Source organism: Canis lupus, chromosome 3 (assembly GCF_003254725.2).
Source record: "Canis lupus dingo isolate Sandy chromosome 3, ASM325472v2, whole genome shotgun sequence".
Classification (NCBI taxonomy): domain Eukaryota; kingdom Metazoa; phylum Chordata; class Mammalia; order Carnivora; family Canidae; genus Canis; species Canis lupus.
In genome coordinates this window covers 10,938,299-10,963,019 of record NC_064245.1, presented here as the reverse complement: position 1 = coordinate 10,963,019, position 24,721 = coordinate 10,938,299, and the positions used below count along the sequence as shown (strand labels likewise).

Genomic DNA, 24,721 nt, shown 5'->3' with positions numbered 1-24,721 from the left:
AACTTGATGAATTTGGTAGGTTATACTCTAGGAAAATTTGTTAGTATGTGTAATGATTATATGTCATGCATATATTGTCTAAGTATGAAAAACTATGTTAACATTTAGGGATCAGAAATCCCTAAATTGATATTACCAAAGGATTCCTGTGAATCTATGGTTTTCCTTTTTCATCCTCTAGTTCCTAACCTTGTAGGCACTATCACTTTGTGTGAGAGTATCCTGGATAATAGATTTTTTTTTTTCCCCAAAGTGTTTCTCTGGAAATTATCTAAATGTTAAGAGAGATAAACTCTACTCTAATTGGATTTATCAAAATTGGTAACTGATTTGCTATATCACCTAAAAGTGTGTGTCCAGATGCTCAGTTGATAGAGATAAGTAGAATATTTATTTTATCTCTTGGTTAAGTGACTATATAGGTTCTTGTTTGGGATAATCCAGATCTATAGAATTTTCCTGGAAGCCTGTTTAGCATTTGTCCTGGATGAAAGTGTCTTACTTTATTTACTTATTTTTTTTTAAAAGATTTTATTTATTTGAGAAGGAGAGAGGGAGAGAGGGAGAGCATGAGCAGGGTAGGGGTGGGGGGGGGGCAAACTCCCCACTGAGCAGGGAGCCTGACATGGGGCTCTATCCCAGGACTCTGGGATCATGACCTGAGCTGAAGACAGATACTTCATCCACTGAGCCACCCAGGTGTCCTGAAAATGTCTTACCTTAGAAGACATGATTAAGTACCCAGTTACTCTGTCAGATCCCTGAATCGATCTTCCACAGATTTCCCCTGAGTGGTAAGATGGGCCTTGGCAATTCCAGTCTTGAATTGCAGTGGCCAGGTTTGTCAATAGCATAGACTCCTCCTAGGTAGGTCATGTGACCTCCCTGAATGGGTTATTTTGGCTAGCTAAGTGTGCTAACCAGGAGATCTCTGTTATTGTGGAGGGTTGGGTGGGGGATGGTTTCAGCTCTACCCAAACTGAAAAGACTGAGAGGTAGGAAACAGTGCTCCCTCAAAGCAAAATGTCTCTATAAGTGGTACTTCCAGGTAAAAGGTAGGATAGACACCCAGTAAGCAAAGGTGCGCGCGCGCGCACACACACACACACACACACACACGATCCTGAATTCACCTCCTACATTGACTTCTCCTCCTGAGTGTTCTCTTTTACTGTGTACTTAAGTACTCAAGTAAAAAACTTAGAATTCATGCTTGAAATCGCCTTCCGTTTTCTTAGAGTCAATCAGGACTGCTGATTTTTACCCTTAAATGTTTTTTTTCCCCCAATTTTCCTTCCATAGTAATTGTTACTATTCTTTCTTAGTGTTTCAGGTCTCATGTGCTTCTATAGTCTGCTTTGCTTTGTGGTTATCTTCATTTCAAATCCATTTTCCACATGATAGCTGAATATGTTGAAGGCACAAACCTAAATGTATTGTACTGCTCCTACTTAATTTTGAACCCTTCAGAAGCTCTTCATCTGGGGCACCTGGACTGCTCAGTCAGTTAAGCATCTACTATCAGCTAAGGTCATGATCCCAGGCTCAGGTCATGGTCCTGGAGTCCTGGGATGGAGCCCCACATGGGACTCTGCTCAGCAGGTAGCCTGCTGCTCCCTCTCCCTCTGCCTGCAGTTCCCGCTGCTTGTGCTCTCCTTTTGAGTCAAGTAAATAGAATCTTTTTATTTATTTTTGTTTTTAATTTTTAAACATTTTTAAAGGAGCTCCTCATTGACTGCCATGAAAAGTCCCAAGTCTTTAAGAAGGTTATGCTTGATCTGGTTTGAATACATCCCACTCTTACTTTCTTGCTTTTTCAGGTGCTTTGCCTTTTCTATTACATGAAAAATAGGGGCAATAATGTGAATAGAAAGATAAAGCCATTACCTGTGTGGGGAGGGAATGGAGGTGATACTTTCCTAGTCAATTATTTGTGACCATTCCAAGACAGATTATAGGCAAGGTCTTTCATGATTTGATTACAAAAAAAGAAAGGTTTGGAAAATAGATGTTGGGTAAGAATTGAAAGAGGAGTTGAGCAGTACATTTAGAAATAAAGTACCATTAGAGTCAGAGTTCACATGAGAGTATATCCTCCCTTATTGGATCAACTATTAAATATATTTCCTGATAAGATGATAAGGAAATAATGTGTGTAGTGCATGGGGAAAATTAGTGGGTTTTTAAAAAGTTTAGTGCCAGGATTATACAGTATGTCAGACCAAGATTGGTCCTTAGCTGGTGTCTATTTCAACTTAGTAATTTTATAATAAAACAAATTTAAGTACAAATATCTATGCAGGTACCTGGATTTCTACTTTCTATTATAGTATTGCTAAAAGAACTTGAAGTAGACAGATAATTAAAATGATTTCTGCACTGCTATGTTATCCTTCCTTTGCTTTGTTCTGTTTTTTTTTTCTTTTCTTAGTTAACAGCACTGTTAAATTTTTCACATGGTGATGAATGGATTCAAGTAATCAGACTTTGAAGAGATGGATTTGTAAACCAGAATCCAGCTTATTTATAAAGTAAGATCCATCTAGAGCAATCTATAACAGGTACCAAATGTCTTCTCAGCATGTCACTTTTTGACATCAATATATATGGGAAACCCAATTTGCTAGTAATAGATAGCCTTGGCACATATAGAACCAGCCAGAGCAAAGGAAAGTAGATGGATTTAAGGGACATCTCTTTTAAGTTGAGATAGAGCCGGAAGGAATTATGCTTCTCCACAATGAGGATAGATTTGAAGAGTAAGTAATCAGTGCCTGCTACTCAGAGGCAGTGTCTCTGCTGACCAGGTCAGTTCCTGGTAGACACTGGGAAATTTGTTATACTCTATTCCCAGCATTCCTTCTGACTCCAGTGGATTTTTATTTTTCTGAATTTTACCCCAGGACTGAATCTAGGTAATACTGGGAAGTAGATAAATTTTCTTCATGTGTTTTTGCATGATTTTTTTTCCTCCCCTCCTTATTTTTAGCTATTTGTCAAAATACAAAAAGGAGTGGCTCAGTCGGTTAAGCAAACGATTCTAGATTTTGGCTTAGGTCATGATCTCAGGGTGATCAGTTGAAGCCCCACATAGGGCTCTGTGCTGTGTGTGGAACCTGCTTAAGATTCTCTCTCTTCCTCTGCTCCTCCCCCTCTTAAAAATAAATGGGAAATCACACATAAATGTGCAGTTTGTTGAGTTACTAAAAGCTGAACATTTCAGGAAACAGTGTCAAACTCCTGTTCCTTTTTAATAAGTTGCCTTTCACATGTGATCTGCTATCATTTAGTCATTTTTCACTTTGGTTTGTGTATTTTAAAACCAGTCCACACAGCAAGATCGGTACTTAACACAAAGTGATGAATTGCTGAAGATGGAATATCATGTGCATCAGGGAAGATAAAAACCACAGAATTGCCCAATTTTTTTCTTGGACAAGTGCTGGGAGATTGGAGGAATCAAAATGCAGTAAGAGTTGGATAAACTTTATGGAAAAAATGGGGAATGATCCTTGAACTAAGGGTAGAACACAGGGGAGAAAGTGAATAGAAGTGAGGGGGATAACATAGTGTAACATTATATAAAACTGGATGAGGAAAGAAGAAATAAGGCAAGTGGGGGTGGGGTGGGGTACAGATAGTAAGAGGAAATGTTGTAGAAGTACAGGGTCTTGCAAATAGAAAACATTAAATACAAAGTGGAGACTGAGTCATGGTTTAAGGAAGAATGGCCATGGCAGATAGGCTTTAGAAAGAACGATTTGATAGTAATACATGTTGAAGGCCTTGGATGGGAAGGGAGTATAGTTAAGAACAATTAGACTATTGCTCTAGGTAAGGTATGGTCAGATTTAGATATTAACTATAGAAATGGAGAGAAAGGAGCAACTGGGTATTTGGAAACAAGGGTCAGTAGAATTAGGTCAATATAGGGGTATAGATACCAAGAAAGTAAGAAAAGACTTCAAATTTCTATGTCTAAGAACAGCTCGTTTGGGGGTTCAGGGGATTTTAGTTTGGCATATGATGTGTTTACATACCTGATGTGATACACAAGTGGAAGCCTCAAGTGGGCAATTGGAAATACAGTCTGTGGCTATAAGAGGGTAGGATTAGAGATGCATTTGGAAGTGATAGGCACTGAGAACTATGAGAATGAATAAGTTGCTATTTGAATGCTAAGATGGGCAGAAGGACAGTAGCCTAGACTTTGGATCTTGACATGGAAAATGGGATGCTTCAGACATAAGAATTGAAGAAATACAAACAATGAGCAGTTTTTATATTCATGTAAGTTGTATTTTGAGTGTATTCATTTAATTCACATCAAAGAAAACTGAAACCCTAAAATAAACAGAAGAGAGTCATAAAAATCAAAGGATTCAAGTGTTAGATTTTCCCTAAATGTTATAAAAAAGTTAAATAGATTATGAATGATCATTATTGAAGTTGAGATAATTTTTTAAAATTTTTTGTAAGAATTTAGAGAGAAAAAAATTATTTTAGAGAGCAGTGGGGGGCACGGGTAGGAGCAGAGAGAGAATCTTTAAGCCAACTTCCTACTGAACATGGAGCCTGCATATTGGATCATGACCTGAGCTGAAGCTGAGAGTTGGAAACCAGAATCCAGCTTATTTATAAAGTAAGATCCATCTAGAGCATCAATCAACTCAATCAACTGAGCTACCCAGGTGCCCCAGGGGTAATAGTTTTACAAATAACTTTACAAAAAAAGAAACTTTAGAGAAAGAAGTAGAAGATATTTAGAAGCAGTCTGAAGGCAACCAATATGTCATGAATCTGGCATTGAGTGGAAGGATATAAACAGGATGAGGGGGAAACTATAGGATTCTTGAAAAGGAGAGATTAAAGTAAAAGTAGTTGGAAGGAGGAAATACGTGGAAGAGAAAATACTGTAGATCCATGATGGAGGGCGCTATCGGGGAAGGGACACCCTGGGAAATAGGAAAAGAAGTGGAATCTGGTGTATGCATGGGAGCATGAACTGCAGAAACAGGAGACCTGTTTTTGGCTAGTTTTATGGAAAAACTGAGGGAACTTGGTAACAAAGCCCTCTTGTGATGACTCATTACATGAAGAGCTCACAAAAGGCCTTCATTGTCTTCACTAAGTCAAAAGCAGAAGCAGGCAGTACTAGGAACTAAAGTGTAAGGAATGATAGAAGAGAGGATGAGTGGAGATTAGGAGAAAGCTAATGTTCATTGAGAATGCACTTAAGTGCCAGGTTCTGTGATTAAAAACTCTGACAAGTAGGTCAGTGAAAAAATTTTTTTTTTCATGTATCAGTTTTGTAAAATTGAATGTCTTCCTTCAGGTTATCTATGATTTTTCAATCTTTTATTTGACTTGGGACAATTTGTGCTCTTCTTTCCTGTTCCGTATTTTATCTCCCATTGACTCTGGGTTGACTTATTTTATTCTGTAGGAAAAATTCTACTCAGGGTGAATTCCAATTTGGATGTTCTATGTGTAAACGTAATCTCATGTACCAGCAATTTCCTTGAATTTGAAGCTTGCATAAATACACTTTCGGGTTCTCCATCATCAGAGGAGAAGTCTTCAATCTCCTTAATGCAATCTTTAAATTACTTTACGTCTTTTGAAATGTTCATGTTTTATGGAGAAGTAGATGAGTTCTTATTCTTTGGCAGACTAAAAGAATTATGATCCCAGGAATAAGAAAGAAATAATAAGTTTATTATGTATTTGACAGAATTTTACTTGGTGTCTTTATCATCTCGAATGTGAAAGAATATTCAAGCAGTTCTTTTCTATAAAATGATACTAGGTTATAATATACAAAAGACTGCACTGCTATATAGTTAAATTTGTGTATGTTTTCTGTGTTTGACCCTTCTTACCTCACCGTTGAACGCTGGTGCTGCACATGTACTTGAGTATTAACAATGGTACAAGCTACTTTGGGAAGACACAAACTAATAATAGGGAGGCTGCTGTTCAAATATTAAGGAAAAGCTTTTCAATGGTCATTTACAGTTGGGTCTGCCTATTTTATTCCCCTAAGCTCTGTAAAGCACCTTCTAAGGGTATATTTCTGGTTGTTTCTTGTTTCTGCATAGATTTTCCCCAGGGTATTGCTATCAGTGATTGCTCTGTCTTGGAGATGCACCCAGACTCCTCAGTGACAATTTAAAAACATTTGTTTTTAACAAAACATTTGTTTTAACATTTGTTAAGATTATCAGAAAGGCATTTGCAGGGATGAACATAATCCATTAATTGGATCAGCAGGAGTAATTTTCTTAGGCAAGGAACAGGATTTTTAAAAAGTTACTCTGGTATGTATCAGAATCACTAATGTAGTCCCCTCTTAGAGATTCCCGATCAATGTATCTGAGAAACTTTACTGAATATGTGTTTGGAAAAATCTCCCTTGATAATTTTGAGGTATTCCAGTCGAGTGAAATTATATATTGCACAATTGAGAATTATGAGACATTTTGTAAGTAAAAGAATTTAAGCTTCCGGGAGTTGAGAATTTTCTAGTTATGAAAAATTTCTGATGTGGTTGTTAATTGATATTAAATGCTTTTTGGTTGTATCAATATTTTTGTGTGTTACTTTTGGAATTTACTCACTGGGCCTTTATGTTTAAATCCTTATTTAGAATACTAAAACTTAAAAAAAAATTTTAAGAAAAAGTAAAACAATTTTAATAGATAGGATATAAGCTGAATTACTCTAACAAGAAAGCCAAAAATGAGGACTATCTTTCTGAGATAGTTGTGCTATTTTTCAAGATGTTCCTCCTGCTACACAGGTGAAATGCTATCTCCCCAGGAACAAATCTGCATTCAAGAAATAGGAAAAATACATGGGGATTTCTAATAAGACTATAATCTGGAAATTACAACCATCATTTCTGCCCATTTCCCAATGGCCTAAATTCAGTCACATGGCGGCCCCTTGCTGCCAGGGAGCGGGGAAATAGAGTCCTTTGCTAATACAGGCTTTTAGTGCATCTGAAATTCATGAAGTTCTGTTTCTTAAAAAATCCAAAGTCAAAAAAACAAGCAAAAACAAAACAAAACAAAACAAAAAAACAAAACAAAAAACCCCAGGAATGATCGAATCACTCCGGCAAATTAGTAACTCAAAATTGTGGACTCAAAATTTTGTGGTAATGAGAAGATAAAAAATTGTCAGGGTAAAGTGGTGAATTCCATGAAAGTGTAAAACTTCACCTACTAATGTAATAAAATTTATTAGACTTTTTACTGCTAGGCTATTTGTAAATTAGAGAAGTATAATATACAGTGTTCACAGGTAGTATGTTGATGTTTTTTCCCCCCTGGCTTCTGGAAAAAATTACAATACTGAAAAAGTAAACAGTTTTAAAATTCCTACCTCTGCATTTGAGAAAGGCTTCTCAGTGTTTAACATTCATAACCTCATTTTTTCTTCCTCCTGACAATACGCTGGACAGTGACTGTGTTTCTAATCCAACCATATTATAAAAACTGGAATGCCCTTGTAGTCTTGCTCATTCCTTACAAAGGCAGAGTGACAACCCTGAGGGTTGAAGTTTTAAAAAAAAACACAGTAAAAATTTCCCATAAAGCAATAACCACATTTAAACCAGTTGATCACTTTCTACAACAAAGCCCAGCTCAAGCCTATAATGAATTTTGAAAGCTTTTCCTTTAGAGCAGGAATAAAAAGAGATGATCGATAAAAACACCCATATAATTCAATAACGTTCACCTTTACTTGTTTTCTTTCTTTCATCATAGTGCTAACCTCATTTTATTTGATTATGCTGTGTGGTTAATAGAAATGTCCAAAGCTTGTCCAGCTTTGAAGATCTACAGAACCGTGATCAACTCTATCATGGTTTCCTACGTATGCTTTTAGGTCCTTAGCTTTAGGGTCTGCAATAGTTCCTCTAATTTACTCCCACCATATGGACTTGTGCATGTCCCCCCACCTGTGTTTCAGAGTCTTTATGTTAATAGTAATGTGATTAATAGAAAGACACCTCTTAGTTTATATTAAAAGTACTGGTTTTTGGCATTGGGAGTCACTAGCTTCTCTGTGCTACAAATGGAGGCCAGTTGAGAGATTATAGCCCATCTGATAAGACTCACTTTTGCTAATTCCTGCTTAGAATTTTTCGCTGTAACCCCTGTTTTCCTCCTTCATCATAACCAATTTACTTCTACTGAAGATGGAAAAGGACACGTGCTCATCTTACGAGTCCTAAGCAGACTTGAGCATGAGGCTCATTGATAACTGGCTCATCTCCTTTATTTCAGTATGTGCGTCCCACTTAATTACAGTAGGAGACAGATAATACACAGCTCGCAGACTAAGATGGATAACTTGATTACATTTTATAATTTTTTTGACTAGACAAGCATTGGCAAAGGCAATACATTAGTCTCACTGTGGAGGGCATCAAATGTCATAGCGATAATGGGGTTTGGGGTCACGTGTTTCCTTTGACAGGCTGCCACATGCTGTTCTGTGGTTTTAGACTAGGGCTTGAAAGAGATGAGAGAAGGTTGCAAGGAGGTGAGAAGTATATGAATCAGTTCCTGGGGTATCCTGGGGCTTGGAAGAAAATGACTTGAAACAATTCCAGCTCTCACTTTTTTTCCTTCAATCAATTCCCAGCTGGGCTGTGACAGAAGGCAGATGATAAGAAAAGAGAGGAGAGCAATAAAGTGCAGCCACTTTATAAAAGAAGTGGTTGTTTCCCAGAGGGAAAGAGAAAGAAAAAGAAGCAAAAGAGTGGGGGTGGGGAGGAACAGAGCTTGCTCGGAGGAGGGGGAAGTACCATAAAATCTTTAAAGGTTATGAACATTTGCCATAATAATAGTTAAGAAGTTCAAACAGGTGTAATGGGGTTCAATGGAGAAGGGCTTCACTGTAACCCTACACTGACGACGGTAGTCAGTATTCAGGTCTTTGACGATGAAAGACTGCTTTGGAGAGTTGAAAGGAAGATAGAAAAAACTATCCCAGTTACCATGTGAGCTTCATGTAGTCATTCACAAGGCAGGATGATTTCTACATCACCAAGAAAGCAACCAACAAACTACCAGGGACTCCAGTCTCTCTCTCTCTCTTTTTTTTTTTTTTTTTTAATTTTTTAAATTAAAAAAAATTTTTTTTGGGGGGGGACTCCAGTCTTAAGAAAAATTGGAACACGTAATTTTCTTTAATTCTGTTATTAGGTGTATTAACATTACTGTCTTTGTAATGGCTTCACAGATCCAAGTTCAAGAGCACCGGTTTGATCAGACACATAGTAGAGGGAGCACTGGAGCACCTCTGTGTCCCCCATAAGCCCAGGTGTGGCCATACATACGTGGGCACATGCACACGTGGGGCTGCTGAGACCAAAGCATGGGAGCTCAGCAAATCCTGCTATTACAAATGAGCCACTTGGGGTTTTGTCATTCTCAGTGACATATAAAGCAGAGTCAGATCAAGGGGTGTAAACTATTTTACACAGAACTTTGGGATAATGGGATACATGTAGAGGCCTAAAATACAATCCTACTTGAAATTAAGTGATAGGATATTTATTTATTTATTATTTTTTTTATTGGCGTTCAATTTGCCAACATATAGCATAACACCCAGTGCTCATCCCATCCCATCAAGTGCCCCCCTCAGTGCCCGTCACCAGTCACCCCCCCCACCCCCTCTTCTACCACCTCTTGTTCGTTTCCCAGAGTTAGGAGTCTCTCATGTTTTGTCTCTCTCTCTGATATTTCCCCACTCATTTTTTTCTCCTTTCCCCTTCCTTCATTCATTATTTTTCATTATTTTTTATATTCCATGATAGGATATTTAAAAGGAGTCCTAGCAATATGGGGAGAAGAGCCTTTTAAATGAGCCACTAAGGGAAAAAGGAATGTTCTGTGTTTTTTCTTGGCCTTTTTTTTTTTTTTTTTTTTCTGGTAAAGTGGATGTCAGGTTGCTCTTGGCTAAGTCAGAACATTAGAAACATCTGACATTTCTAGTTTTCTTGGGAAAAGCAATTGATCAGTTATTTTCTCTGGCTTCTGGTGGCATGAATAAATGACACCAGTTTACACAGACAGGAGAAAAGCCAGAAGAGTGAAGGAGCAGAAGATTGATACTCAAATAATGATGACCTTACTCCCATGTGAGTAAAAATAGTAGTGGTAGTTACTCAGATTGTAGTAGGTTTTAGTTTATTTTATCTTTTTTTAAGATTTTATTTTTTATTCATGAGATGCACACACAAACAGAGGCAGAGACCTAGGCAGAGGGAGAAGCAGGCTCCCTGCAGGGAGCCCGACGTGGGACTCGATCCCAGGTCTCCAGGATCACCCCGTGAGCCGAAGGCAGACCCTCAACCACTGAGCCACCCAGGCGTCCCAGATCTGTGGTGGTTTTAATGATGGCAGGATCTAGGTAACCTTACAGGATTTAAGGAAGTAGCTATACTGCTACATAAATACTTTAGATTTAAGCATTAAGGGCACTTCTTCACTGTACTCAAGGTCTTCTCTAGAAACACAGGAAAGGCTTTGCTTCCAAGGCACAGAATTACAGATCCATGACTTCATTCCATTTGATTCCCCTTTCCTCTCAAGACATAGAAAATCCACAATCCTAGACACAGCCTTATATGTTCAGTAACTAACTACTCATTTTGGTTGAATAGGCGTGAATCGGCCAATTACATACAGGCAGTTCTTTGCACTATGAACCTAAATTTATTTTGTGAGCTCCAGGCCTGCCAGCATTCTATTTTCCACCATGCTTCTTCCTAATGGCACACTCAGTAACAAACGTTTTCCACAACTGTAGCCCTGCCACCAAATAATAGGATTAAAGTTGAGGCAGATCCTATTAATGTGTATTATATACCCCTGTTTAACTCTTACTCAGGAATACTTGATTTCAGTATTTGGTTATGGTCAACTGGTGATTTTTGTAGCTTTTGCAGTGATCTGTAGAGATGATAGATATCCTACTCCTAATGAGAAAGACATGGAAAAATTTTCTAAGTCTAGCTTTATCACTCTGAAGGATTAGAGGACATAATTAAGAAATTAAAGTGACATTTTGTTTTTATTTGTTTAAACATTTATTTATTTGAGGGTTGGGGCAAGGGGAGAAGGAGAAGGAGAATCAGACTGTGCACTGAGCCTGGAGCCCTATGCATGGGGCTGGATCCCACAGCCCGGAAATCACAACCTGACCTGAAACCAAGAGTCAGACACTTAACTGACTGCATCACCCAGGTACCTCTGAAGTTACATTTTCAAACAAAAATTCTGTCACAAAAATGTAGCTCATCAGCTAATTTCTTCAGCAGTAAGAAACAGATTTTCTAATAAAGTAGTTTTCCTGTTGATCTTCAGAGTCCTAGATTTTATCTATCTATATATATTTTATCTTAATCTCCAGAGAGATTTGCTAGTGGGCTGGGCTCAAGACATGTAAGTATGATACAGTGATAAAGCTAATAAAATGCAAATCCCACAAGTTCCAGTGGTGACAGATAAATGATAAGTTTGTTCTCAATAACATGAAAAAAAATCGAGTAAGACTATTATTGGGGGGAAATTTCATTTTTTCTCCCAGGGGTAATGCTGATTTTTTTTTTAAATATTTATTTATTCATGAGAGACACACAGAGACAGGCAGAGACATAGGCAGAGGGAGACACAGGGAGCCTGATGCGGGACTCGACCTCAGGACCCCGGAATCACCCCCTGAGCCAAAGACAAACACTCAACTGCTGAGCCACCCAGACATCCCTGATGTTTTTTTTTTTTTTTTTTTTTTAATCATTATTTTCTCTGGCTATGACTGTACATTGAAAGGTTGTTAACGACATAATACTTAAATGCATTTCTTCAGCATAGAATTTTTTCTTAACCTTGAAACCTTTCATCTGTTTTAGAAACTGCATTTGCTTATTCTGTTACGAAAATAATCCTGTTTTCCTTCAACCAGGATTGAATTCTGACCCTTTAAAGAATGGTGGGATAAACACTAAGAAGGGAACAAATGCACAGAGAAGTTTAGCATCTTCATGCACTGACAGGACAAACTGACCTGTGCAAGTGTATACTTAAAAGTATTTATGGAAAGAAAGAAATTGCACTGCTCATGATGCCGCGGTACCTCATGTTGTGCAGAGCTGTTGGGGTCAGGAAGATGCAGTGGTCATAATGAAAAAAATTTATTATGCATGAGTCAATTCCCTTATGTCGTGTCTGGAAGATGTTGTACTTGCCAGTAGGGGGCTAGTGGGAATAAGAGTTTTTAAGTTCTTTATCTGTAACCTTAAAATAAGTCAGAAATCGAACATGATGGCCTCACATAGCAGAGCTCCTTTTAACTCTTAAAACATCTTAAATGGAGCCCAATTCTTTTAAATTAATGGACATATATGTTAGACCAACAGACAGAAAAGCTTTCCCTAAATCATTACTCCCCTTGGTAGCCTGATTTACTAAGTGGTCCCTAGGAGGCTTTCTTTCTTTCTTTTTTTAATCATTGGTATAAAAAAATAAGTCTGCAATTCTTTGGAACCTGGGCATAACTTGTAATCCATGTTCAGGATATTCACAGGTTACCATGGTTGATTCTAAGTGGAACCTTCTTGTAGGCAAGGATAGTGTTTTAAATTTTAAAAATGATTTTTTTACTTTGCATGAAAAGATAGTGAATTTTACTAGCTTTGAGTGTTTTTGCTCAAACCTTGAAGGGGATTTCTACCCATTTCTCTCAAATCCCTCAGGGAAGCCTAAATACTACATTTTTCAGAGCCTTTTCTGATCTACCCTTCATACAGGGGCACCTCTCCCCTTAAAAATCTAGTATTTTTTTCTGCATCCTTTTCTTAGAATGCCTAGAACATGCTGCCTTGCGTTAAGGTTATTGGTGCACCTGTATTTTTGTCGGTGTTTTGGGCAATTAATTCCTATTTGCTTTCTTCCTATTGTGTCTTCTCCTTTCTCCCAAACAAGCAGCAAGGTTATCAACTGAGCCTTGCCTCCAGGGAAAGGTGTGACCAAAAGGAAGGCACATGTCAAAAGGTTTTCTTGACTTTTGTTTCCAGAATTATAAGCCCTCAGGGGAATGAAATGAATTCAAGAGTTTAATCAAAATTTGAGAGTTTAGAGAAGGAGAGAATCATCCTCTCCACCTCTAGAAAAATTCTCCTGTGTGTTCAGGAAAGGAAAAAACAGGGGAAGTGATTGGATGATAGAAGTTGGTGGCTCAGGGATCCCTGGGTGGCTCAGCAATTGAGCACCTGCCTTTGGCCCAGGGCATGATCCTGGAGACCTGGGATCAAGTCCCACATCCGGCTCCCTGCAGGAAGCCTGCTTCTCCTTCTGCCTGTGTCTCTGCCTCTCTCTCTGTCTCTGTCTCTCATGAATAAATAAATAATTTTTTTTTTTTTTTTTTTTTAAGAGGTTGGTGGCTCACAGGGGCTCCTGCTTCTAGGTTTGGGTCTCTGGGGTCAGAGAGGGAAGGGTGTCGAGGAGTGGATAAGCTGCTAGAAATTTCAGGGTGCAGAGCGACCTACAAGGAGAAGGACCATTCTTTTGCTCTCAAGTAAGGAGCAAGTAGTTGGCAGGAGGAAAGACACGTTTTCAGTTTTTCTTCTGTAACCTTAAAATGCAAGTAGTTGACTCTATAGACCTAAAGAGACAAAAGACAGTGGCATCACAGTTTTCTATCTGCTTAGATGAAGGATTAAGGAGAAGATAGGATGATGGGTAATATAGAAGAGAGAGGAGAGAGAGAGAAGCGGAGACCAGATCATTGTCCTTCCAGCTCTTGATGCCTGTGCATTTTATAAGCCTTAAGAGCTGGTATGCAAATTGAAATAAGACTGACTGTGGCCAGATAATTTGTTGAAAGTATCTGTGCACCATCCTATTTGGAATGAGGGAAAGAAGAATTTTTTTTTTTTTTTAAGTTTTAACAAAATAAGCAAGAGTATATTGGGGGGGGGGCTTTTGGCACACTTGAGTTTATGAGGCCAGCTTCATGTCTTAACTATATTAAAAAAAAATAGGGGACATTTATGAGGTACCAGAATTTCTTTAGGTATTTTATGAATGTAAACTGATGAATTCTCACCATTCCACGATGGAAAGATTGTATTTTTGCCTCGTCTCCATATTTTTAAATAGATAGGGAAATTGAGACAGAGGGTGATTATGGAAACTACCCAGAGAGTTTAAGTGGCAGATGATGGGATTGGACTCTTGATGTCTCAGAAAGCTACCTTTGACCATGACACTCTGCTGCATCTCCCACTTCATAATTTTTTAAGAGCAGGGCTATATTTCAACTGTCTTTGCTTGACCTATAGTCCTTGTTACACTATTTTGCTAACCATCTAACAAAATAAATTTATTGAAATCTACAGTTCTAGTAGCCAAAGAATACTAAATAAACACAATGAAAAGGAAAAAAGAATCCGGTAACTTGGGAGAGTGCCCAAGTCCACCAAGGAAGTGTCGTTCTGTTTTCTTGATCATAAAACACTTGCAGGCTGGCATGGATCTGCAGTGAAACCCTGCAGAATTTAAGTATATATGCCATAGAATGATTTTTATTATAGCTCTTTTTTCACCTTTTTTGGTGGAAAGCTGTATTGCATATTGTAGCAAAGTGCTAAGTGGTGCCATTAAATTTGAGCTAGAGCTGTATGTGAAGTTGCTAAAGCAATCAGTAACACAGCAGAGCCATGCTTGATGGAGACGTTGTCCTATGGTTCTTCTGTGGTCTCAAAACTCTGGTTAAATTTTTTTTGGTTGCCTTAGATTTTGGAAGAAACTGATGAGGCCATTAAAAGACCTCACTAAATCCGTTTGAGCTGCTTATGGTGAGATACTAGGTAAGTCATTGGTCGTTTTATCAGGCTATCAAATAAATGTAACTACCTGTCAAGGGGCAAAGGCTGAATGAAGGGTGATGTGGGCCAAATTTGAGAGGACATGCTAAAAGCAGACTAGAGTTAGCTGTTCATGTCCACTGATGCTAGAGCAAGAGGTGGAGATTCAATTGTAGACAGAGGACTGAAGTTGGAAGAAAAAGCTTCCAGATGTAGAAATGTGTGGGTGTTGGAGGGATTTTTTTTCCTTGAAGTCTTCGAAACAACAACAATAAATGAGGGACGTTTTAAAGGCAGTCCTGCTTGGGTATTTTTGTAACATCACAGTTCTCTGGGTGTCGCTTTTTGACAATTTCTAGTGTGTCTCATCAAAATACTGTATTTACCTTGTCAAGTTTAGTAGTTTGTGTCTTTAGAACACCATTTTTCTGACTTGTGACCTTGATATTCAAAGCCTAATTTTCATAATTGCAGCATTGGAGTCCTCTAGGACCTTGTTAGACATGCAAGATTTTGGGCTCTTGATAAACCTACTGCGTTGAAATCTGCATTTTAATAAGATCCTTAAGAGATTTATATGCACATCAGAATTTGGGAAGCCCTCTTCTATGAAAGGTCCTGTTTTACTTTCTGACCTAGTGACATAGATGTCATTGAAGCCTATCTCATGTAATGACAGTAGAGGTGAAAAGTGAACTGAAATCCACTGGAGGGGTTGTCTCTAAATGCCTGTACTTTTCCTCTGATATTCTTAGACCATGATGCACATCACATCACCTGGACTTGGACAAACACAGATTATTGGGTCTTATCCTTCTGGATACTGACTCAGTAAGGGAGAGATATGAGAAATTCAGTTTCTAGAATGTTCTCAGTTGGCACTGTTGTTTAGAACCATTGCTCTGAAATCAGATACTGATGCATGGTTGACTTTGACCGGAATATATTGAAAAACCCGCTGAGGGGGTAACTCTGCTACCTTTGGACTGTATGGCCTTGGGGAAGTTTTGTCTTTTTGAGCTTTAATATTTTCATTTGTTGAATGGCGATGAAATGAATAAACAAGTGTGTAACAACACAGTGCTTGCAAGAAGTAACTTCTCAATATGTATTATTTATTTTGCTCTTCTGTGGAATTTTAATTGCTTTTAAAACAATTAAACACTACCTATTCTCACTTTGATTTCCCTCTAGTTTTCATCCATTTAAACTCTCTGCATTAAATTTTAGGTTCTAGCACTAACAAATTTTTGATTTTCAGAAGTGTATTTGTTACATATGCTAATATATCTGTTCTCTATTTTTGTTGCTATTCATAATCATTCTACACTTATATAATCTCTGCTAACTCAATACCCCCATCAATGTGGATTTTATTAGTCCCTCCTCTATGCTAATAGTGGCATTTGTTTATTTCTGTATTGCTGAACTGACAAAATTGCATTTAACTGATGAGTAAATTAACTTAATCATCACTTAATCATTTCTCTCTCCCACCACTGCCCCCCAGGATACTCTTGTCTGTATAGCAGGGTCACAATTGACTCTTATTTGTGTTCTGAACATGTGCTACATTGCTTGGTGCATATTAAGTGTTTGATGGATTTGCAGGGATAGAAGCAGTCTATATGATATCTTCTAATTTCTTTTTAGGGGTTCTCTGTCAGCAGCTCAAGGGCAATGAGATTCCCAGCTGGGGTTTTAATGAGTTGGCATAGTTTTCAAGGGAGCTAGGAAAAATTCTCAATCTTTAGAGACACCTGCAAGTGAGTATGATAATGAACGTGATTTTTAAAGATTATATAACCGTTGAAATAAAATCCATGAGAAATCAGATGCTAGACTTATAAACTAGTCATGGAAAAAAATTGAGAAATTGAGCTATAAGTTTAAAAGAATTTTGTCCTACATGCCTATAATACATTTATCATGTATTTATCCACTATAGTCTTTTATCTGAATTTCCACGCATAAGACAGATCACTGAATTGCAATGAAGATGAGTTTGCAGGTATTGAAGAAACTGCAGTAAGTTTTTTAGAGTTGGAATGAAGTGTGGCCTGTTAATTGACTTGTAAAACTCTTAAATCTCGTAACATAGAAGACCATGTAAATTCTATCACTTAAGCATATGTATGACAGACTAAAGCCTTTTTTTACCATCACAAGTTATGATAGCTGTAAAATGTCTTCATAGAAGCAGTAGTGGGATGATTTTAGACCTTTTAGTTATGGTCTATCTGATTCAAGATCCGTTGTCTGTCTTACGGTTTTCTTTTTAAAGTTGATAAAAATAAAAAGTTTTTAAAGTTGATAAAATACCAAGTTCCGAAGAAGGCTATATAAAATATGTCTTAGGAAGAAATGACTATACTTGCACCTTTATCTTTTGAACATAGAAAATCTCATTATTACTAAGTATTTATCCCACTAATAAGGACCTTGATAACTTTCTATTGATAAATATGCTGAAATTTGATCTTTTTCCTAAGTGCTCCTTAAAGGTACATCCCAACAGAACTACAGAAAATACTAGTTTCTCTCTTTCATTTATTTATGTTATGTACATACATATTATAAAATTATTTATATATATATATATTTATATTTAAAGAACTGCAAAAGAAGTTCTACTCTGCTCTGATTCTGCTTTAAATAAAGAACTGAAGATGAGTCGCAACGAGAACAGTCTCCCAACAAGCTGAAAGGAAAACTTTGCTGGAGGCAGGCACAGATCCATATCCATGAATTAGGGACTATTGTAGCCTTTTTCAGTACTTGAATGTCTTTGTGCTACTTCATTGCTTTGCTCTGCCATTGCCCAACATTCTAAATTCATCAAGATGTGGCGGTGTGTGAGTAGTTTATTGTTACCATAAATTGGTGACTGGGAGTCTAAGAAAGGATGTAATTAGATGCCATGCAAATAAATTTGGACTCAATCTGGAAGGAGTATGGTGGCAATATGCATGGACTAATCTTTTAGATTGTTTTAGTAACAGCATATACTTTGACCTACTTTATTTGCTTATGGAACAATCATTGGTGGCTAGGGCTTTTGGTGACTGTATGACTCAATGTAGGTTTTCATTCTGATATCATTTGAGGGACTTTTTCTTCTTGGAAAAGACCCACCTACTCCATAGTATTTCTTTCACCAAACTGATGAATCTTTTCCTTTTCTGGGTCATCATTTTTTTCCATTTCACATTATAGTGATGCAACATAATACAGTAATGTATTCTATACCGGGCATTAAGCAATGGTTGAGTGAACGCATGAACGGAACCCTGCTGTCTCCTGATACTCGAGGACACCAGAATAACAAAAATGGCTCTCTTACAGGTGGCTTTTCTTTTTGAATTGTAGAGTGTGGAAAAATTTACCCCGAACTATAAATAGATACAAATTCTAGGTTTTGTAAGTAAAATTACAAGTAGCAGTCTCAGAGGTGAAAATATATTGTTTTCTTAAAACATGTGTTGGGACTCCAAGTCTTTTACTGGTATATAGTTAAATCAGTATGTTTTAACTCTTGTTTTTAACAGCCTTTGTACTTTCTAGGTCGCTGTTGCTAACCTCAGCAAACTATGTTGGAAAATGAGACTTACACATTTTGTCCTCACCAAACTGATGGCACAGGATTTTAAATTAGGTATTACAGTGCTTGCTTCGGCAGCACATATACTAAACTAGGTATTATACATCTTTTACAAGAGGACTTATGCCAAATAATCTTAAATTAAAAAAAAAAAACAACTTTTTCAAGAAGGAATGGTTTTCATATGGTAATCAGTCCAGTTCTAAACAATCAAAAAGCAATGGTTATGCTTATAATTGCCTGATTTCATGAATATTTATGACTAGTCATTATACTCATTTACTACTTTGTTCTCTAAGTAATACAGATCAGGACATTTACCATGTCTCTCTGGTAAAATAAGTTACCTTGTTAAACAAGGACACCTTACTATTCAGGAAAGAAACTCCGTGAATTGCATCTGCTTCTCATTTTTCAAGTTTACTGTAATTCTCTTCCTTCTGAATAAAGATCCTGTAGCAACCTTTGCTGTTGCATAAATTCTTAGCTCTGCTTTCTTATCTCTTGAAAATGCTGCTTATTATAATCTCATATAAAGTCAGGAATGTTTTAACCTAATTTCTTCCCCTCCTTCTAGTAAAAGACAGAAAGAAAATGCAGTTAAAAGCAAATGAGGATGGCTGGATATCTAGTTAATCTCCTTTTACATCTAACTCTAGTATTTGAAGTCATTTTAAGCATACTGGCAGGAGAGTCCAGGTTTGAAAAGAAATTAAATTCCTTTTCTTTACCTCATTTCAAGGAAGAGAAGAGCATATATTTAAAATGGCAGAAACAAAGGCTCAAATATTAATCTCCTATATTTAATGATTAAATTTGTTTCATAAAATTTTGGTTTAATTTCTGAGTAAAGATTATGTCCATAACATTGACAGTCCAAGGTTTATTGTATATAACAGATGACCTCAAAAACTTGGGTAAAAGATGTAATGTGTACAAATTTCAATATTTATGTGTGTGTACTGCCTTTCCATGTAAAAAGTTTACAATATTTTATTTGTAGGAGTGAAGTTTTTCTAGATGATGGGTTTAAAACCCTGTCAAAAGCAAGGAATGTTTAATAGTGTGAAAAATCAATCTCATTTTAAAGTAGTACTTGTAATATTCATTAAATGGGAAAATAGATAGTAATGGGGGAAAAAAGTTGGCAGCATTTGTATAGTATCAACCAAATAAGAGACACATACCGAACAAACAACTTGAAGCCACTTAACTATCACCTCAACCCTACTATACTCATTTTCTAGATGAGAATAGTGAGGTTTGTTACTTGTCCAGGGCCACACAGTGAGTGATGAAGCTGGATTGCCTCAACTATACTGCCACCATAAATTCAGTAGCTTTAAAAAATTTCATTTTATGAATTACTAAGATACTGAGCTATGTTTTATTTGTTTACTTTAATTTTTAAAGATTTTATTTATCTATTTGACAGAGAGCAAGCAAGTAGGGGCAAAGGTGGGCAGAGGGAGAGATAAGCAGGCTCCCTCCAGAGCAGGGAACCCGATGCGGGGCTCAATCCCAGGACCCAGGGATCACGACCTGAGCCAAAGGCTGACGCTTAAGCAAGTGAGCCACCCAGGCGCCCCCTGAGCTATGTTTTAAATGGATTACATATATGTGTGAAATGACTTAGTCCATTTACTGATGATCCTTATCTTTCCCATGTCATAGTATGTCCTCGTCTCATGTTTTAACTCCTACCTGCTGAACCTGAATGGAATCTGCCACACGGTCAATTTTTAGATGCCAGCTTCCAATCGTGTATTAAATACTTAGTATCCTTTCATACACACTGCTGTTGGGCTAGAAATATGCATTTCTAGACAGAATCAACTGCCTATTCCTAGCACCATTGTGAAATGGATGATCTTCCTTCACCATTCTTTTTGCTTTGCCACCTTTCTTCCTCAGCACTCCTTCCATTGGTACCCATTAGCTTGCTTTCATCCAAATCTTAAAATTGTAACTTTGTAATTACCTAATAACTGACAGTAAATATTTATTTCTACCATGGAGATTATCATCTTAACTGTAAAGGCTAAAAAAAAATGGAGCTTGTAGATAAGATATTAATCTTGAGGGTACACCTTTCTTCAAACCAACCTTTACTCCTTGCTTTCCTCTTTTGTCCTCTCAGATTTTTTTGTGCCCTTTCTTCCTCATTTAGATCCCCATTTCTTTTTCTTGATCTATGAGCAAGTGAAATCTCTTCATGTCCTTAACATCACAGCACAAAGACCATGATACATCTTGTCATCAGGGAAGTTCCAGTCTAATTAGGACTAACTCAATGGATGGTCTGACCTGCTGGACCAATTAATGAAGTAGTCTAAGACACTTAAGACAAAGCAATTCTTACTCCAGTCACTGTTGAGGTAGGCAACCAAAATATGTTCACCAACTGTGGTGGGCAGCTATCTTCCAGATTTTGATAATATTTCAGGTGATAAGAGCTCAGGCTACAGGCAGGTGACATTCTGGCTTGAGAAGGTGATAAGTAAGAGACCTTTTTTCTCTGTCGAGAAAGATGCTTTGTAGGCTCTGTGGAAGATGAGAATGATAGCAATGGAACTGACTTCTCACAGGTGTTGTTGGGGGAAAGTGTCAAGCACTTAGAGATGATGAATGATGATGTTTAAGGAAGTCTGCTGCTAAGTGTAAAAACAAAATAAAGTGTGAGTGCTAACTAGTAATTGGGGCTAAAATAACATTTTAAATGTCTGGAAAAATGTATCTCAAGTTAAGTCACTGGGAAAATGTTCACCAAGCAAATTCTAACATGCAGTTGTATACTTTAGAAAGATGAAGAATCTTATTGATCTTGACAAAATGTCATCTTGCAGTTGCAGGGATTTGAGCACTCTAAATATTTCATGTAGATCAGTAAATTATCCCTGCTGGCAAAGTTACACTATTTTAGAAATGATAGCTTCAAAAAAAAAAAAACCCACTATATTTTCAAGTTAACATTTCATCCTAACAAATCATTTTCCAATGTAAATGAAGAAGCATCTGATTTCAAGTCTTAAAGCTAATTTTTGGCAAAAAAAAAAAAAAAAAAAAAAAGGGTTCTAGTCACCTTTCACCTATTTCACATTTATCCTACTTGTTTTAAAATGTGATGCATATGTAGCTTAGAAAGTATAAAATTACTTTTTTTAACCTTTTTTAAAATTTAAATTCAATTTGCCAACATATAGCACGCAATGCTTATCCCATGAAGTTTAAAATTACTCTTAAAAACAAGTCTGCTTGGTATTCTGTATCAACTGGGGGGGGAGGTTATGGTGCTCAGATATTTGGTTAAATATTACTCTGGGTGTTGTGGTGATAGTGTGGTGGTTTTTGTTTTATTTTGCTTTTTGTTGGAGGAGATTAACATTTAAATTGGTGGAATAGAAGGGGTTGCCCTCCATAATGGACAGGAGCCACATCCAATCAATGACACGTCTTGATGCCACAAAGGAGCACTTCCCTTGAGTAACACGAGAAGGAATTCTCTCGGTAGATGGCGTTGGAGCTTGAACTGCAGCATCAGAGTCTCCAGGCTGCCAGTTCCACGCCGGCAGATTTTGGACACGTCAGTCTTTTAATGGGATGAATCAACTCCTTAAAATAATGTTTCTCAATATGTACACATCCTCCTGGTTTCTTTCTCTAGAGAAACCCCCACTAACACAAAGAGGTATATCCATATTTCCCTTAAGTATCTTTCGGATCAAAATACCTTTCTTAATGCCAAGGTGACCATTGGTTTAAGATCATGCTTTCTGGTTTTAGCCTATTAGATTTTTTTGGTGCTTCTTGTAATGACAAATGGTAACTTTCTTAAAATTTATATTCTGTAAGTAGTTTTAGATTCTCAGGAATACTTAACACATGCTCTTTACCTATGCATATTTTGATATAGGGGTATATTTTTTTTCAAGTAGGAAAAAAAATATAGAATATATGGTCAATTGTTATGCTGAAATTATTCTCAGCAGAAAGCATTTAAAAGCACAATGGTAATGCTGAAAGAATTTCTACAGTCATACATGAAAACAAAAATACATGCCTTTCCAAGATGCTTCTCTCCCTCCCAGTGTGAACCCCTTGAACTTTGCTAGCCCTTTATTTGGTAATTCATCTTTTTACATGGAACTCTCCAGGCTTCATGTAGTAGTGAGACTTACTGTTTACCTTTGAGTGAACACTCACAACAAGAGTACTGTTGCCCCTGAAAGGGATTATAATGATGTAGAATATGGCCATATACTCTTGAAAAAGTCTCGTATCTTCTCTATAACATTTTCCTTTTGATCTCTAATTTTCTTTTTTAACCCCATCTTTCTAAATAGAACCTTCTGTACCAAACACCAGATAATTTACCTGGAGGTCAACTCAATAAACAGTGTTTAGTGAAGATACACATCATACATAGAAAAAATTGGCTACTTTTCTCTTGGAAATAAAATCTCTCCTTTTTTTTTTTTTCTTGTGATACCTACTAGAAGAGCAAACCAATTGAAAATGTTTGTTACTGTGTTATTCTTAGTATAATTTTATTTTATTTTATTTATTTTATTTTATTTTTTTAGTATAATTTTAGATCTGTGAAGCTGGTCCCCACAAATGGCTAGAATCCTTGGGCCTTAAGGTGTTTTGGTTTTAAAAATAACTACACTGAAAAGTACAATTAACTTTCTCATTCTATGAGATGATAAAATTTGTCAAAAACCAAAGCTTGGTATTTTTCTTTGCAATTAAATTGACATTAATGAAATTTGTCACTTTTTAGGGTACTTTCAAAGACTCTTAGAAATTTGTTTTCTCAGGGATCCCTGGGTGGCTCAGCAGTTTAGCACCTGCCTTCTGCCCGGGGTATGATCCTGGAGTCCCAGGATCGAGTCCCACATTGGGCTCCCTGCGTGGAGCCTGCTTCTCCCTCTGCCTGTGTCTTTCTCTCTCTGTGTGTCTCTCATGAATAAATAAATAAAACCTTTAAAAAATAAATTTGTTTTCTTGGTTCATTAATAGCTAAACTCCCTTCAAGGATTTATATTCGAGGATATATATTTGAAAGAACTGTGCACTGACCTTGATGGTGACTTTGGTAGTATCCGTGGTGACAAGGTTGCCTGAACTAAGAAATGGGTGAGGCTGCACTGGGATTTTAAGGACCCCTTAAAGTCGAGTTTATAGATGGAGGAACATTAAACAGACCAAGTAACAACATCAGTTCTAACTGCCTATACTTTGTACTCCATTTAACTCTCCATTCATTAGGTGACTGCTAGGAGCTGACTGAATGTTCAGTACTCAGGACAGGATATGCCCTCAGCACCATATGTCCGTAGGCTGCCTTTGTGCCTTGAGTGGTTGTGGGTGAGCTATGTAGGGAATCCTCTTTCTGTCTACCCCTCCGAAATCTTGTTTCCTGAGCCATAGCTCCCTGCATTGGCATTTGGCTCACTGCATTTGGCTGTGTGTAGACAAGTTGTGAGGAAACAAGTAGCTTGTTAAGTAGCTTATTCACTTTGGAAGAGAACATTGTTTATCTAGGATTTGGTTTAAATAGAGATTCTCATTTGGGGCTTATGAAGAAAAATTCATGATAGTTTCTCATTCCTTTGTCTATCTGAATTCAGGAACTTCATGAGGAATACTAGTCATTATAAAGCTACATTCTTAGGGGGACTGGCAGGTACAGATATAAAATAGAGCTCTCCTTTGGGTCCTCCAAGGAGAAGGGGACACCTCCTCTAGAGGCACTTTATGCCCCACTCTAGAGGGACATCCTACTAGTATCCACGTCCTGTAGCTGTCTGCAGATTAGGTGAGTGAATTTGCAACTCACACAGTAAAGCAGGACTTTGATGTTTAATAACTTACAAGAAGTCTTTGCTGCTACTTTTATAGCTACATGAGAGGATTTGGTGATGCTACATGAACTGGCCTCTGGTGGCATCGCAAGGAGAGCAAATCTGGGCAATTGTAAGTATATACTCTTTTATGAAGAGAAGTATGTATTAATTTACTTTGCTATCCCTGAAAAAAAATCTCATTTCAGAAGCTCCAAGTTTTATCTTTGATGTAAGATACTTATAGTTGAAGGCATTGTTTAGTTTTATGGATTTACCTCATGATTTTCAATCTATGCCAAATTCCCATGACTTCTGCAGGGCAGTCTTCTCCATTTACATCCCCATGTGGGCGTAAATGTGGGTACAGGAGTAATGGTACAG

The 24,721-nt window shown here is 37.3% G+C and overlaps 1 long non-coding RNA gene across 2 annotated transcripts in view; it reads left to right on the top strand.

Annotated features, from left to right (window-relative positions):
- Window positions 1–24,471, top strand: part of LOC112654106 (uncharacterized) — a 70,337-nt gene extending 45,866 nt beyond the window's left edge. For both annotated transcript variants that reach the window (XR_003132747.3, XR_007409696.1), the window contains exon 3: window positions 24,396–24,471. This is a non-coding gene — a long non-coding RNA (uncharacterized LOC112654106). The remainder of the gene's footprint in view (window positions 1–24,395) is intronic.
- The last annotated feature ends 250 nt before the right edge of the window (window positions 24,472–24,721 follow it).